The sequence below is a fragment of the Leptopilina boulardi genome, unplaced genomic scaffold, assembly GCF_019393585.1.
Source record: "Leptopilina boulardi isolate dan_hultmark-lab unplaced genomic scaffold, ZJU_Lbou_2.1 LbouV2_325, whole genome shotgun sequence".
Classification (NCBI taxonomy): Eukaryota; Metazoa; Arthropoda; class Insecta; order Hymenoptera; family Figitidae; genus Leptopilina; species Leptopilina boulardi.
The window spans coordinates 4282589-4299105 of record NW_026137891.1 but is presented as its reverse complement, the minus strand read 5'-3'; the positions used below and the strand labels follow the sequence as shown (position 1 = coordinate 4299105).

At 23.8% G+C, this 16517-nt stretch overlaps 1 protein-coding gene across 5 annotated transcripts in view; it reads left to right on the top strand.

Annotated features, from left to right (window-relative positions):
* LOC127284704 (collagen alpha-2(I) chain) overlaps positions 1–16517 on the top strand; it is a 240998-nt gene that overhangs the window by 95411 nt on the left and 129070 nt on the right. The gene's annotated exons all lie outside the window — the stretch shown is intronic.

Sequence of the window (16517 nt, the reverse complement as noted above, 5' to 3'; positions counted from 1 at the left end):
AATGTCATATATATATATTTAAAATGATTCGCGTTTATTTTTATGCAAATAAATTATGTATGTAATCGTTTTGAATTTTTTCTGTCACTTACAATAAGGATAAAAAAAAGTAAATATAAAGAGTGTATGTGTCTATTCAGTTTTATAAATTTGAAAATTTAAATTCATCATTCAGGTGTCCTAACAGTAAAACGTCGAGCCATCGATTTCCGTTTCTCACCTGACCACGACGGCGATAAATTGTTCACGTCAAACATTTAGAGTGAAAATTGAAAAGCCAATAGAAGTCTTTCACTTGATGTTTTTTATCTTCTCACATACACACACACACACACATTGGAGCTTAAAAATTTCCAACAATAACGCCTCGGAAATAGAAAAAGCAATCAAAATTAATTTTTTTTTAAAAATTTTTTTAATAAAATTTTAAAAATATATTTTATTGTTTTAATACAATTTATTCAAAAATTTTCTTTTATTTTAAAATAAAATTAATTGTAAATTATTGTAATTTGGGAATTTAAAATTGAATTATTATTATTATTATTATTATTAATTAGTGATTTGTAGTAATTAATTTAAAATAATAGAATTGAACCAGTGATTTATAATTAATATTTTTATTAAAACTGTATAATTAAATTTGTAACTGAAAATTTTGAGGCCACCGCGTACAAGTTTATTATTTAACTAAGTAATGAACTTTTGATTGCATTTCATTCACTTAAAAAATATTATCGAGAAAAGTGGGTTAATAATAAAATCGATATCCACTTATCCATTTAGATGATGCTATAAACCCTTACATGAAATTTAGTTCGAATATAGTTTCATCCATCCCTATATGTTGAAGGTTGTAACATAATTATCATAATTATCATCAAGTATAATCAGTCTATTGCAAAATAATTAATTTAATTTTCAAATGAAATTGAATCATGGAAACAAAAATATTATATTTTTTTTTATACTTTTAAAATTGCCTTACATTTAAAATAAATTTCATTATATAATTGAAATGAATTTATCAGACAGTCAAAGTTTAATGAAGTGAAAATCGCATTTTTTTTTTTTTATATCAGTTTAATTGAAATGTAATTTAAATTAAATTCCAGTTAATTTGAATTAAAAGAGAGAACAACTGATGATAATTAAATATATGACATTTTTTTATGATTAAAAAAAAGTTTTTTTTTTTTTGGAAAAATGGACCAATATACAAATTGATAGAAATAGAATCGGATACAGTTTTTTGTCGGGATGGAATTCATCAAAGCTAGAGTATAATGGAGCATATCAAAGAGAGAGAGAGAGAGAGGGAGTTTGTGATGATTTAATTGCCAGTGAGCTTTTAATGGAAATGGTTGAGTTAAGGTTGATAAGACATTGAAGTAGGGGAAAGTGGAATAGGAGTAGTGTTAGAAACCGAAGTTCGTCTAGGTGAGTCAGAGAGAACATAGTTGAGAATCTTGTGGGGTTTCTCAGATGAGTATCCTCTTGCTTGTCAAGGAGACCACACTTTATCGCCGGAAGTGACACAATTTCAAATCTTCAGCCTCTATGAATCTCTCATGGTTGCCGGTAAGATATGACTGGATTTATACAAGAAGCTTCATGAATATTTACAAAGAAGACGAGTAGTTATTTACTTTAAGTCCCTGTCAGTTATATGGCAAACAGAAAGATTACGCAAAAAAAAAAAATTCTTTTTTTCTTCTAAAGAAGCGTATTACGAACTGTCTGCTTAGTGAAATTGAATTTTTTCTTTACATAAATATATAATAAAATGAAAAAGGCAATATTTAGTGTATGAAATTTATTATATTTTCCGCAAAATTAAACAAAAAAAAAATTTAATTAGAATATTTTTTATTAACAATATTTTTTGTTAATAATAATAACACAGCCCCACAAAAAAAAGTGTCATGTACTTTTGACCAGAATACCCTAACCCTATGTATTTTGACGCGCTGAACACGAATCCGAAGTCCGTTTTGCTCCATCACGTCAGGATTTTTTTCTAACCTCAAAAAACATGTCGGAATTTGAGAGGTAGGCGATTTTTTTAAAAATTGATGTATTAACTTCAAACTTGGTATCTGGGGTTTTTTTGGGTCGCTGATTACGAATCTGATGTCAGATTTCAAAAATTCAAAATGGCATATCCAACATGGACTTCTATCGGCCATATTAGATACGCCATTTTCAATTTTTGAAAACTGACATCAGATTCGTAATCAGCGACCCAAAAAACCCCCAGATACACTATTGCACATTAATTTTTAAAAAATTTCGTAAAATAATGTCCCCCTATCAAAAAAAAATTCAAGGGATAGTTTCCCCCCATAAATCAGCTTTTGGGGAAAAACAAAACATACGTGTCAAATTGTTTTCAAAAAACTACAAAACTGCCAAGTTTCAGAAAAATCGGCGTATGGCACTTCCCTAGTGTTACTTGTCAGCAACTTAGAAAACCTGTAGATACCAAATTTCATAAAAATCTGACAATTTTTTAAAAATAATTTCTTAATATTTAATCAGACATATCGAATTTCGGAAATCTGACATCAGATTCGTAATCAGCGACCCAAAAAAACCCTAGATACTAAGTTTGAAGTAAATCTTAAAATTTTTTCAAAATTCGTCCGCCATATTGGATTTTCAAAATCTAACTTCAGATTCGTAATCAGCGACACAAAAAACCCCCAGATACCAAGTTTGAAGTTAATACATCAATTTTTAAAAAAATCGCCTACCTACCAGCGCGTCAAAATACATAGGGTTAGGGTATTCTGGTCAAAAGTACATGACACTTTTTTTTTTTGTGGGGCTGTGTAATATTTGGAATATTTTTAATATTTTTTCTTGAGTTTTATTTGTATTTGGAATATTTTGCTTCCTCGTGGAGGAAGCTTTGTAGTCCTTTCGTTTGTAAAAATTTTCAAAGTGTCGGAAACAAATTTTTCTCTATATAGAAACATGTTATATGAGATCGTGATCAATTGTCCGGATGGATGTATGTGTGTGGATCCCTTTTTTGTTTAGAAGATAACTTTAACAGGTTTTAATGAATTTAGATAAAATTTGGTAGACTCATTTATCATATTAATATCTCAAATCTGACCAAAGGATTTTAAAAAATACCCCAAAAAAAATTTTTATCTTTTTTTTCCAAAAATTTTTTTTTAATCGAAAAAATTTTTAAATAGTAAAATTTAAGGTTATATATAATAAAATCGTATTCCTTACGTCAAGACGAATCGATCGATATATATAAAGTATACATTTGAGGTAAATTTAAAGAATTAATGAAAGTTAAAAAATCAAAAATTCTCATTTTGTCAATAAAATTTTGTGATCATGTAAATTTAAGTTTATAGATGAAATAATTGTATTCCTTACATGAAAACAAATCGATTGGTTTATATAAAATTTACATTTGAGGTAAATTTAATAAATTAATGAAAGTTAAAAAATAGAAAATACACATTTTAGCTGAAAAATTTTATATTTATTTAAATTCAAGTTTAAATATAAAATAATTGTGTTCCTTGCATTAAAACGAATCGATATAATTGTAAATAATTATAAATTATATATTATTTTTCATTAATATTTAGAAATTTCGGTTAAAATATGAATTTTTGATTTTTTAACTTCCATTAATTCTTTACTCAAATGTTTATATTATTTTTCTATGTTTATTTCAATGTTAATGCGTTCTCCACGAGGAAGCAAATTTTTTTGCTGATCATAAAGAGGAAGCAAAATGTTCATGTAATGAACATCTGAATTTACAATTTATTTTTTATTTGGAATATTTTCTATTTAGAATATTTTTAATATTTTTTTCGTGAGTATATTTATATTTGGAATATTTTTTGTTAATAATATAATTTATTTGGAATATTTTCTATTTATAATATTTTTTATTGTGAAAATTTTTTAATTCAAATATTTTTTTGCGTACACTTTTTATTTTGGAATATTTTTTATTATGAAAATTTTTTATATAGAATATTTCTTTGAATATATTTTTTATTTAAAAATAATTATTCAAAAAAAAAAATTAATAATATAAAAATTAATTTTTCTCTCCATTGTCATATCGAATAAAGGATTTTTTTTTTTTTGCAAACGGATTTTATTTTCTTGTTGCATATTCGAGATTTAGTTTAATTATACTCTATCCTATTATTATATTCTTCAATAATAAATTTTTTATTATTTTAGAATATTTCCAATATGGAAATTTTTATAAGGAGTTCATTAATTATTAGTGAAGAGATTGTTAATTGACTTTATTTTATAAAATATCTATTTATTTTTATAATAAAATTGAAATTATTTGCTATTTTGTATGCATACATCTGAAGGGAATTAAAATTCTATTATATTGAAAGTAATTGCAATAATTGTTATTTTATCATTATCTAATTTAAATTTTTATTTTCAATTCATCGGTTAGGAAGGATTTTTTTAAATTAAAATTTCCATTTCTCTTTATTTTGAAAAATCTCTTGCTTATTTTTTCATGAATGTTTAGTTGAAAATAATTTGGTTAATTAAATTAATGTTTTTGAATTAAATAAAATTTTGTAATTGAATTAAATTTTGTAATTTAATTATTTAATTGAATAATTTGGTTTCTTTATTAATTTTTTATTTTTTTCGGAATTGTACAATTGAGGAATATTTGAAAGTTTAGTTTGTGTGGCTTTAAAATTTTTAATGAAGTTTCCATTTATCTCCACATTTCTATATAGGGAAAAATCTTATAGACTATAACGTATAACATTTAACGTTCTTTTTGAAAATGGTTTTTCATAAAGGTATATATATATATATGTACATGTATTATGTACCTCGCAATGGAATTTACGATTTCGTACACATACATCCCAGGAGAATAATCAAGCTTTGTATAAACGAGGTTATGCACGCGACGTTATTTTTCTCGTGTGTGATATTTTCTTCTTTTTTTTTTTTATTATTTTTTTCTTTATGTCTCCGGTCAACGTGGTTTAACGTGTTCGGAAGCTCATTTTTCGCGGAGTTTCCGCGCTCGCGTTATGTTGGACGGGAATCATGGCTTTTGCCGAGGCGCGAGAAAAGTTTCTTGTTCGGGTTAACCCGAATGGAAGAAATCGCGTCTAGGCGAAGCTTTGGTCTCGGGGAGAGAGAGAGAGAGAGAGTTTGGTGACAAAGTTGATCGACCCTGTATAGAATGTACTCGATTTCAGAATCCGTTTCAACACAAATTTACAGCTGGCGCACAGCAGCAAAGCTTTCCACAACTCTCAATACGCCGAAAAGTTACGAGAAACTTTTAGACATGGAGTTTCAACACAGGAAGCCGGCTTGGGTTAAATCGTAAATGCTCTTCAGAACGATTCGCTTTATTCGACGTATTTTCTTTACTATATATATATATAGAAGTAACAAAAAAAAACTATTTCGTGTAAATAATTTATTTTATTTTTTTAAAAATATTTTTTAATTTCGATTTTTTTGTTTGTTTTGACGAGAAAATTTGTTGAACTCGCGAAAAAGGGATTTTTTCAAAAGAGTATATGAAACAAATATTTAAATTGCTTCAAAGAAAATGAATTTTTCGAATATGCCAAAGCTTATAAGATTTGAAATTTTAATATTTTCTACTCAGTTGATATTAAAATTTATATATTTAATCGACAAAGCAGTATTTTTTATGAAAAGATAAAATTATTTTTGGTTTTGAATTAAAAATATAAATATCTGAATTTATTTGCAAAAAGTTAGATATATATATTTTTAAAATTAAACTATTTTTAAATGATTTGAAAGAATTAAAAAGAATTCTTTTAAAAAATAAATTTTTCTTAATATATTTTAAAATACTGTTTTTCTTTCAAATATTATATTTTTGTCGTTGAACTATTTAAAATTTCTTTTTTTTTTATCAGTTTTCTAAAGAAAATTTAATTTTCTGTTCAATTTTTCATTCAGCAAGTAGTTTCCGGTCAAGAAATTTGGAAAATATTTTTATTTTCTCATATATATTGAAATAATTTTATTATAACTAGAGAAAATATTTCTTTGATTTAAAGAAACCAATGACTTGTTTTTTTTCATTTAGAATAAAATTTTCTTTGAAACAAAAAATGCTCACGGAAATTTTTTTTTATCGAGAACAGCTATATGTTTCTCTAGAATAACGAAAGCTTTCGCTGTTTTAGTGAAACATAATATCGCTGTTCCAGTTGAAAAAATTTTCAACGTGCTTCTTAGTTTCAAAGAAATTTTCTTTGTATCAAAGATAAATTTGTTGAAATCAATTTCTTTGAAGCAAAGAAATATTTTTTCCGTGTGTAAATTTATATTTGATACATGGATGATTAATTAAATTATTGATATGAAAATATTGGATATTGAATGAAATAAAAAAAAAAAAAATTTTTTATTTTTTTTTTGTAAAATTCAATATTTTTGTAGCGGCGATAGGAAAATATATTGGGAAAAACTTTGTTTAGTTTTGAAATTTATTTTTATTCTTCTTTTGTTCGTTGAATCTATGGGTAGTACGACAAATGATAACACTTCTTTTCGTATGTACATATATACATACAGTCAAGATAACATTGCCGTGAACTATTTCGAAAGACTACGCTATATACAACATATGTAGATATTTACTTTAGCATTGGAAATTCATGGTAAAAATGTGTTATTTGTAGGTTTCCAATATTCGAATGTGGAGGTATTTCAAAAAAAAATTTTCTCCTCTTGGTTTGAGAAATGTCAATTTTTTTTTCTATTTATTGCAATTAATGGATGATTTAGATTAATTTCATACATTTTTTTAAAAAATGATAAAAATAGAAATTAATAAATTCAGTTTACGAAATTTTGAAAGGTTTTGTCTGACTAAAATTGACTTTTACTACTGATGCTGTAATTATAATATAATTATTTGTCTGCCTTAAAACTGAGTTAAACTACTGATTTTTATATTTAAAAAAAAATAGTATAACGTACATTCAGCTTTAAATTATTTTGTCTGATCGATACAAAATTTTTCTACTGACAAAATTTCAAGGATTTAAGTAATTTGTAATGGTAATGAAATTTTTTTTTATTTCATTTTGTCGGACTAATATTGTCTTGTACTACTATTACTAAACAATAATTTTATTTTGTTTGGTTTGAAACTGACTTTTACTACTGATAATAAAATCACTTACTAATGTAATTAAAAAAATCTGGTCTGACTGAAACTGTCTTTTACTACTGATACTAACAGTAAACGAATTTAGAACATTTTTGTCTGACTGCAATTGACTTTAACTACTGACATAAAAATTAGAAGAAGTAGATAGATTTTTTTCTGCGAGTGAAGTTATTTTTTTTGTTAATACTTAATACTAATATTAATACTAATACTTAATACTAATATTAATAATAAAACTAATACTAATATTAATATTAATACCAATACTAATATTAATACTAATATTCATACTAATAGTAATTATCCTGCTTATAAATAACTTCATATTTTTGTCTGACTGAAATTGACTTAAACTACTTACGTCTGATTTTTAAATAATTTTTTCACTAAATTTCACATACAAATGAAAAGATTATTTACATAAATTAGATTTTGACTATTTTCCACTAAAATTCACTTTCATATAACTGATAACAAAATTACATGAATAAAATTAAACCATAATACTTGACCCGCCCTCAATCGAATGTTAATCAATGCTCGGAAGTTTCATCCTCATTTCAGTATAGGAATATTAAATTTACTATTCTGTATTATTAATATTGTTTCATCTACAAAATGGAAGTAAATATTCGTTGTTAAATTTTCGTTGTAATAAAACTATATATTAGTGTAGTTTAGGTATAATGTGTGTGTTTTTTTTTTAAATACACAGAAAGAATGTAACTTAAAAAATATAGACGGAGAAAAAAATTATCTATCTCAACTAACTATATTTATTTACCATAGCTAATTCCAATTGCTATTTTATGGAGAATAATTATTGTTAACTAATATTCTGAAATAATAAAATTTATTCGATTCAAATAATCGGTTACTTTGACTGTTATCAAATAAATATTTATTATTAATTTTTTAAGTAATTTATTAAGTATTAAATAATTATTGTTTAAGTCAAATTGTATTTGTGGAAAATTATTGGTTCAATTCAAATATAATTTTTTTAATTTAAGTATAAAAATTATTTGGTTGTACACGAAAAAAAATATTCACCTAGATCAGCGATATTTTTCACTAAAACTGCGTAAATTTTCGCTATTCTAGAGAAATATATCGCTGTTTTAATGAAACTTATCGCTGTTCCAGGTGAAGATTTTTTTGCGTGTAGTAAAAATTATTTGGTTCAAGTAAATATTTACTTAATAATAGTCAAGTAAACCGAATAGTTTAATCAAATAAATTTTCGTTTCCAATTTTTTTTTACTGTTCATAGTTAACGTGTTTTAATTTTACAATTATTAGCTAACGTAACTAAAAATTAGTAAATTAGTAAATTAGCAATATTTTGCTATCAGCAAACATATTTCTCTCCCTAGTAAGAAATATATATGAAAATATTTTTCATATTGATTAATTTCCAGGTCTTTGTTCCAACTGTTGCACTTTGAAATCAGTTCCCAACGTATTCTCTGCTTAATGTATCTCGAGTGAATTATAAATTCTCGTGCGGTTTGTGGCGTTGGATCATTTTCACGCGCGATATGCATTCAAATTCAAGTTGGGAAATGGTAGGAGGGGGGGGGGGGGGGTTGGAAAGATGCGAAATTGGGATTTTCAGCACGTCTGAGAATGACCGAGCAAGTCAAGAGAGGAGATGCTTCGTGCAGAATCTCATTCGCCTTCAGATAGGTTACCACACCTGCTATCCACCTCGCAGACAAAGCGGACGATCGAATTTGTTTTCACCCCGAACCAATCGCCCTCAAACACACCACCTAAGTAATACACTTTTTGCCCCCTCCCCTCCCCCCACTTTTCCCTATTCGTGTCTCTTAAGATTAGGTACTTATATATACCATTTCGACATTTTCCATTGTCAGGCATTTTTTTGTATTTTTTTTTTCGATTTTTGATCACTATTTCTGTTTTTTCCAAATAATTTTTGGTTCTATTTTTTTTTAGAATTTCTATTGAAAAATAATTTTTTATACATGAAAAAAAAATTTATCTGGAATAGCAAAAGGCTTCATTAGAATAGAAAATTTGTTTCATTGATTCAGTGAAATCATTTACAATTCTATAGTCAAACTTTTTGTTGTTTCAGATAAATTTTTTATTTGTGTATTAAGTAACTATTCTCTAAATTTGAATCTGTGAAAATTCGTTTACTAATTCTAACTAGTGGAAATTTACACTAATTTTTAGTAAAATATTACTATTTGATTTAGTAATATTATTTCACTGAATTTTTAGTGAATAATGACTAAAATTTAGTAGACATTCTCACTAATTTTTAGTAATATTTTTTTTACTAAATATTTACTGAAGAATAACTAAAAATTATTAGAAATATTTACTAATTTTTAGTTAAATATTATAATTTGATTAATAATGTTTTTAACTCAATTTTTAGTAAAAAAAAATAACTAAAAATAAGTAAAAAATTTCACCAAGTAGTTGACAATTTCAATAATTTGTAGTGAAATTATACTATTTTATTCAGTAATATTTTTTTCACTAAATATTTAGTTAAAAGTGACTAAAAATTAGTAAATAGTTTTCCTAATTTTTATTAAAATAATACTATTTGATTTAGTAATATTTTGTATACTAAATTTTTAGTGAAAAATGATTCAAAAAAATATCTTCTCACTAATTTTTAATGAAATTTTACTATTTGGTTTAGTAATATTTTTTTACTAAATATTTACCAAAAAATAACTAAAAATAATTTAAAAAATTCACTAATTTTAAGTAAAATATTACAATTTGATTAGTAGTGGTTTTTACTCAATTTTTAGTAAAAAAATAACTAAAAATTAGTCAAAAACTTCACCAAATAGTTGACAATTTCACTAATTTGTAGTGAAATTATATTATTTTATTCAGTAATATTTTTTTCACTAAATATTTAGTTAAAAATGACTAAAAATTAGTAAACATTCATCCTAATTTTTAATAAAATAATGATAATGATAAAAAAATTTCATTTAGTGAAATTTTTTATACTCAATTTTTAGTGAAGAATTATTCAAAAAAATAGTAGATATTCTGACTAATTTTTAGAAAAAAAAAAAATTTCATTAGTAATATTTTTTAATTCAATTCTTAGTTTAAAAAATTACTAAAAATTAGTAAAAATTTTCATCAATTAGTTGAAATTTCCATTATTTGGAGTAAAATTATGCCATTTTATTTAGTAACATTTTTTTTACTAAATATTTAGTAAAACGTTATTAAAAATTAGTAGAAAATTTCCCTAATTTTTTTTTTATTAAAACATTACTATTCAGTAATATTTTTTAACTCAATTTTTAGTAAAAATTTGACTTAATGTTAGTAAAAGTTTTTACCAAGTAGTTGGCATTTTCACTAATTTGTAGTAAAATATTACTATTTTATTTAGAAATATTTTTTAAAATAAATATTTAGTGTAAAGTGACGTAAAAATTGTTAGTAATTTTTCTCTAATTTTTTTAAATAAAATATTATTTGATTTTTGTATTATATTTTTACTATTAAATATTTAGTTAAAAAATGACTAAAAATTAGTAGAAATTTCCACTAATTTAAATTAATTTTAAATTTAAATTAATTAACTAATTAATTTTTAAACAATATTTTATTAAATATTCCAGAAAGAAAGCAAAAAAAAAATTTTTAATTAAAAAATCTAATTTATTAATTGTATTTTAAAAAGTAATATCGAGAATTCATAGAGTTTAAAAAGCAAAACAGGAAATTAGTTTGTTTTTTTTTTTTTGTAAAACAAAAGACTTGAGAAATTTTTCTTGTATATATAGGGTCGAATGTTTGGTTAAAATTGCAAATGAAAGCAAGGAAGAAATTCTGTTTTAAAACCTTCATTTCTTTCTCTTACATTATACGCACCAATTCCCTTTAAAATGCACTGTGCAATAATGATGTAGGATATTTTAGAAAATACTGTCAGTTTTTATTTAAAATAAAAGGCAACTCTTATCTAGAATATACTAAATGAACAAAGAACTTTGTTTCTTCTACTTCCGCTATATGTAATTTGAAATTTTCCGCCCTGTTTAATATTTAGAGTTTCACTTTGCGAAGAATTTTTTTTTTTTTTATTATTATTATCACAAGTTTTTGTTTCTGAATGTATTAAAAAAAAAATTTTTTTTAGATTTTTTAAGAGAGGAAATTCTTGTGCTGTTTTTTTTGTAATTTTTTATTTAATCGGATTTTTTAGTTTCACTCTCTAATTTTTAGTAACATATTACTATTTCATTTAGTAATATTATTTCACTGAATTTTTAATGAAAAATGACTAAAATTTAGTAGACATTCTCACTAATTTTTAGTAATATTTTTTTCACTAAATATTTAGTTAAAAGTGACTAAAAATTAGTAAATATTTTTCCTAATTTTTATTAAAATAATACTATTTGATTTAGTAATATTTTGTATACTAAATTTTTAGTGAAAAATGATTCAAAAAAATATATTCTCACTAATTATTAATAAAATATTACTATTTGGTTTAGTAATATTTTTTTACTAAATATTTACTAAAAAATGACTAAAAATTATTTAAAAATTTCATTAATTTTAAGTAAAATATTACAATTTGATTAGTAGTGGTTTTTACTCAATTTTTAGTAAAAGAATAACTAAAAATTAGTCAAAAACTTCACCAAATAGTTGACATTAGTAATTAGTGAAATCACTAATTTGTAGTAAAGTTATACTATTTTATTCAGTAATATTTTTTTCACTAAGTATTTAGTTAAATATTTTTTATTTAATCGGATTTTTTAGTTTCACGCATAGAAAAAGTTTGCTGTGGCAGCGAACTGTTTGCTGTCACAGCAAATTACGTTAGCTAATATAGTGACAGCGAACAAATTTGCTGTGGGGACAAAAAAGTTTTCTGTGATAGTAAATTTTTAAAAATGAATACTGATATTGTTTATCACAGCAAATTTTTTTGTTGTCATAGCAAAAAATTTAGCTGTGGTTACTATGTTTATCCGATAGCAAACATCAGTTAGTATCTGTAAGCAATTCCTTTTTTTCCGTGTAGTAAGCTTATTTTTTTATTTTTTTTTTATTCTTTATTCGAATTTTTTATTTTAATTTTTAAGTTTATTTTATAGTATGTCTATTTCCAGTTTATAAAACTTGTTATTGAGTCACTGATGTTTTTTGTTATCTGATATTGGTCAGTAGATATTCTCGCGCTACACCTGAGATAGAGATGGGGAAAAAAAAAATTTATTGCCAGAGTGGCATGGAAGTGTCGTACACTATTTTTAAAGTCTGAACAACCTTGCGAGTTACTTTAGGTGAGAGGGGGGAAGTGGTTACTGACATCCATTTAGACTTAAGTTTTGTCCAAGTACTTTGTAACATGTTACTATATTCTTTTTTTTCTCCCACTATAACCTTAGCTCACTAACGCGATTTTACCCAAACTCATAAATACAATTTTTATCACTTGCAAGAAGCAATTTCGAGTTTTCAAATGTAATAAAACTGAATAGGAAAGTTTACTTTTCGTATTTGAAGTTATGAATAAAAACAGGAATACTTTATGATATATAGTTATGGACGGAATAAAAAAATTAATATTCTTTTTTTATGTTTCTTAAAGAGTTCCGGCTATTAAATGTCCAGTGATATTCTTTTTTTTTTTTTTAAATTAATATTTAAAATTAAAAATATTTTTTTCTTTTTGTAAGGAAAATTTTAATATGCCCTCAGTTTGTGTTTTGATTGATTTTTTTTTTGTTCGTTAACTTTTTTTTTTGTGTTATTTAATTAAATTTTTCATATATAAAAGATATATAATGAAAATCCGAAGAACTTTTTTGAGCAAATGACATTTTATCTTTTGAAGACTTTTTGACCGAGTAAAAACTTTTTATGGGGGACTCGTTTACGGCTTTTCTAAGATTTCCGTCGGGTAAAGTTAGCACAGTATTCTTCAATGATTTCCCAACGTCTTGCACAGCCTTCACCAACCGGAAGAGCTGTTCACCCCTCAATGGAAACTTTCCTTGATTTTTCCTTTTCACTAAAAGTAGTGACGAGAAAAATCAATTCAAAGAAATCAAAGACCTGGAAAAATAAAGATAATTATATTGGCACAAAGACAACATTTATACACGACATTAATTCGAGAGATAGAGAAATCTTTTGAAAGAAAATTTATATATTTGAAAATTGGAATGAAAAAATTTTTTTATTTTTTTTTTTAAATTAAAACATATATATATTTTTTTTTATTATGCAATTAATTAGTTTTATATTCTCGTATTTCATATTTTTTTGAATTAAAAATTTATTGAAGTTTTCTCACGCATGGCGTACATGAAGGAATATGGCAAAATTCTTTTTGATGGTCACAGATTTATATTTTTCCTGTGATATATGAAAATTACTGGGAAAAAAAAGAGTCACCTTTTGAAAAAGTTAGCTAGTGGGAAGTTACTTTTTTTTGAGGCAATATAGTGCATTAAAAAAAAAAGGAAAAAAAAATGCAAACAAAAAATAATATAATTGGACTTGTAAAAAAGTTTCAAGAGTGGATGGTTTTATCTGCTTTAGTCGAATCGCCAAAGCTGAACAGATGTTAAAGTGAGAAATAATTCACGTCAGGTGAAACAGAATAATGTCTGATCGTAAAGTGCAACATGCCAGGCAAGACTCATTTCAATTCAGTGAATACAGTTTTGCTTTAGTCAGCCTTCATGAAACCCAATGGATTTTCTTCTTGCCTTTACAACAAAAAAAATATATATATATATTCGAGAATGTGATAGAATGAAAGTTATTAGGTTTTTTTTTCTAAACTCTATTACGAATATTATTAATTAATTATTATTCTTTGACAAATTTTTTTTTTTGCCTTAACTAAAAAAAAAATATTCGAGAATATGATAGAATTAAAATTATTACACGGAAATAAATCTTCACCTGGAACAGCGATAAGTTTCATCGGAACAGAGAAATGTTTCATTAAAATATCGAAAGTTTTTGCTATTCTAGAGAAAGAAATTTTTCTTTTCCAGATAAAAATTTTTTTCCATGTAGATTTTTATTTTTTCTAAACCTATTACGAATTTTATTAACATTGACAAAATTTGTTTTCAAAAACGGGATTTTTAAAAAAAAAACGCGTTAATAGAAATTGATTTTTTTTATTCAATAATTATTTAATAAATAAAAATTGCTAAAATTTTTATTTTTTTATAATTTGTAGAAATGATTAAATATTAGTAATTTTTTTCAAAAATATAATTATTTTTGTTTATTATTTATTTATTATTTTGTTTTTTTTTTTTATTTTTACCTCATTTTTTTATAATAAAAAATAAATAACGAACAATATTTTATTAAACATAATACGATTCGAGTGAAGGAAATGAAAAATTCATGATTTACTTATTATTAATAAATTACTACCTACATACACTTTGATAATTACTACATATGGGAATAATAATACAATAATAAACCACTAATAATAGTATAACAATCAGATAAGAAATTCTATTCGAAAATCTAGATCAAATATTCCGTTATATTGTTAATGTAATTAAGTAAATTTAATGTAAAAACATTTTTAAAAAATCTCGTTTCTAAATAGAAGAAATAAATTGTTCGCTCAGAATTTTTTTTTTAGATAGAAATGAAGTTATTGTGTCAGACAATTGTAATTAATAAATTTCTTAATTATAATGAAGAAATTTCCTTATAACTAGTTTTTGAATTAAATAGATTGACGCTGAAAAAAAATTTATTTAATTGAAAAAAAATCGGTTTACTTTTGTATTGTAAAATAAATATTTTTTTGAATCAAATAATTTTTATCCGAACCAAAAAATTTTTATTTGAATCAAACAAACTGTATTCGAATATCAATAATTTCTGTAATTTTTTAGTTATTTCAAATAAAATTTCTTTGAGCCGAATAAAATTTGTTTGATTCAAATAAATATTTCTTTGATCCAAACAAAATTTGTCCGATTCAAATAAATATTCAGTAAATAATAATCAAGTAACAGATTTTTAAAAAATTTTTTCGAATTGAAAATTTTTTCAATTAGAAAAATAAAATATTTTTTTAATATTTAATATTAATAAAATATTGTTTCGGTTTTGATACTAGTTTTTTTTTATACGAAGCTCTGAAAAGAATCATAAAATGCCAATCTTCATATATGTTTTGCAGTATATTCGTCTATATATATTTTTGTGTTTTTTTGAAAAATGTTCTATTTTCATTTGTGAAGAACCTCTTATCCTTTGACCTAGGTTCCGCTTAAACGAAATGCATGTCATGGGATTCGTAAATATTTTGCATGGCGCATTCGTTGAAAAACACGGAATTTCGTTTTCGTGAGTGAAAAAACTATATATATATATATATACATATATATATATAAGAGAGAGGAAAATGTCAAATTTAAAAAAAAGAAAAAAAAATATGTTTGCTGATGGATTAAATCGTGTGCTGGCGTCGTCAATCCATTGGTATTGCTGTGTAAAATTAGTTTATCGTTGATCACGTTTTGTGATTTAATGAAAAAAAAAAAAAAAATCTAGAAGATCCTTCAATGTTCAATATGTGCAAGTACATTTGTACACGATTAAAAAATAAAAAGCTCCAGGGGTTAAAAATATTGTCCTACAATTCAAAACTGTAATACACAGATGATGAATTGTTCATTTCCTTTACTTCAATTGTCGATTTTTAAAACGCATGATTAACTCATAAAAATCATTTTGACGAATTTTCATTTTTCGAATTGGTATTTAAAAAACATTAATTTCAAAACGAATTTTTACTTTACAAAATTTTTTCATACCAAAATTTTTTATTTTGTAAAATTTTTATTTTGCATAATTTTTATTTGTAAATTTTCTTTTTACATAACTTTTTATTTAAAAGGATTTAATTTTTATTTAAAAGGATTTAATTTTTATTTAAAAGAATTTAATTTTTATTTAATTTATTTATTTATTTTATTTTATTTAACCGAATTTTAATTTATCAGAAATCTCATTTAATAGACTCGTAAGTGGTTTCGAATTTTTAAATGCTAGAATTTTCAATTCATCGAATTTTAATTTGTCCAAATTTTTATTCGATATATAGAGATGGTTAAAAAATTAAAAAGATGGTAAAAAATTTTTAAAAATAAAAATATACAAAATTACCGACCTAGAAATCTACGTTACCGACTGATAGCAAAGAAATTTTTTGAAAAATAAAAATATAAAAAATTACTGACATATAAATCTACCCTACCGACTGATGGTAAAA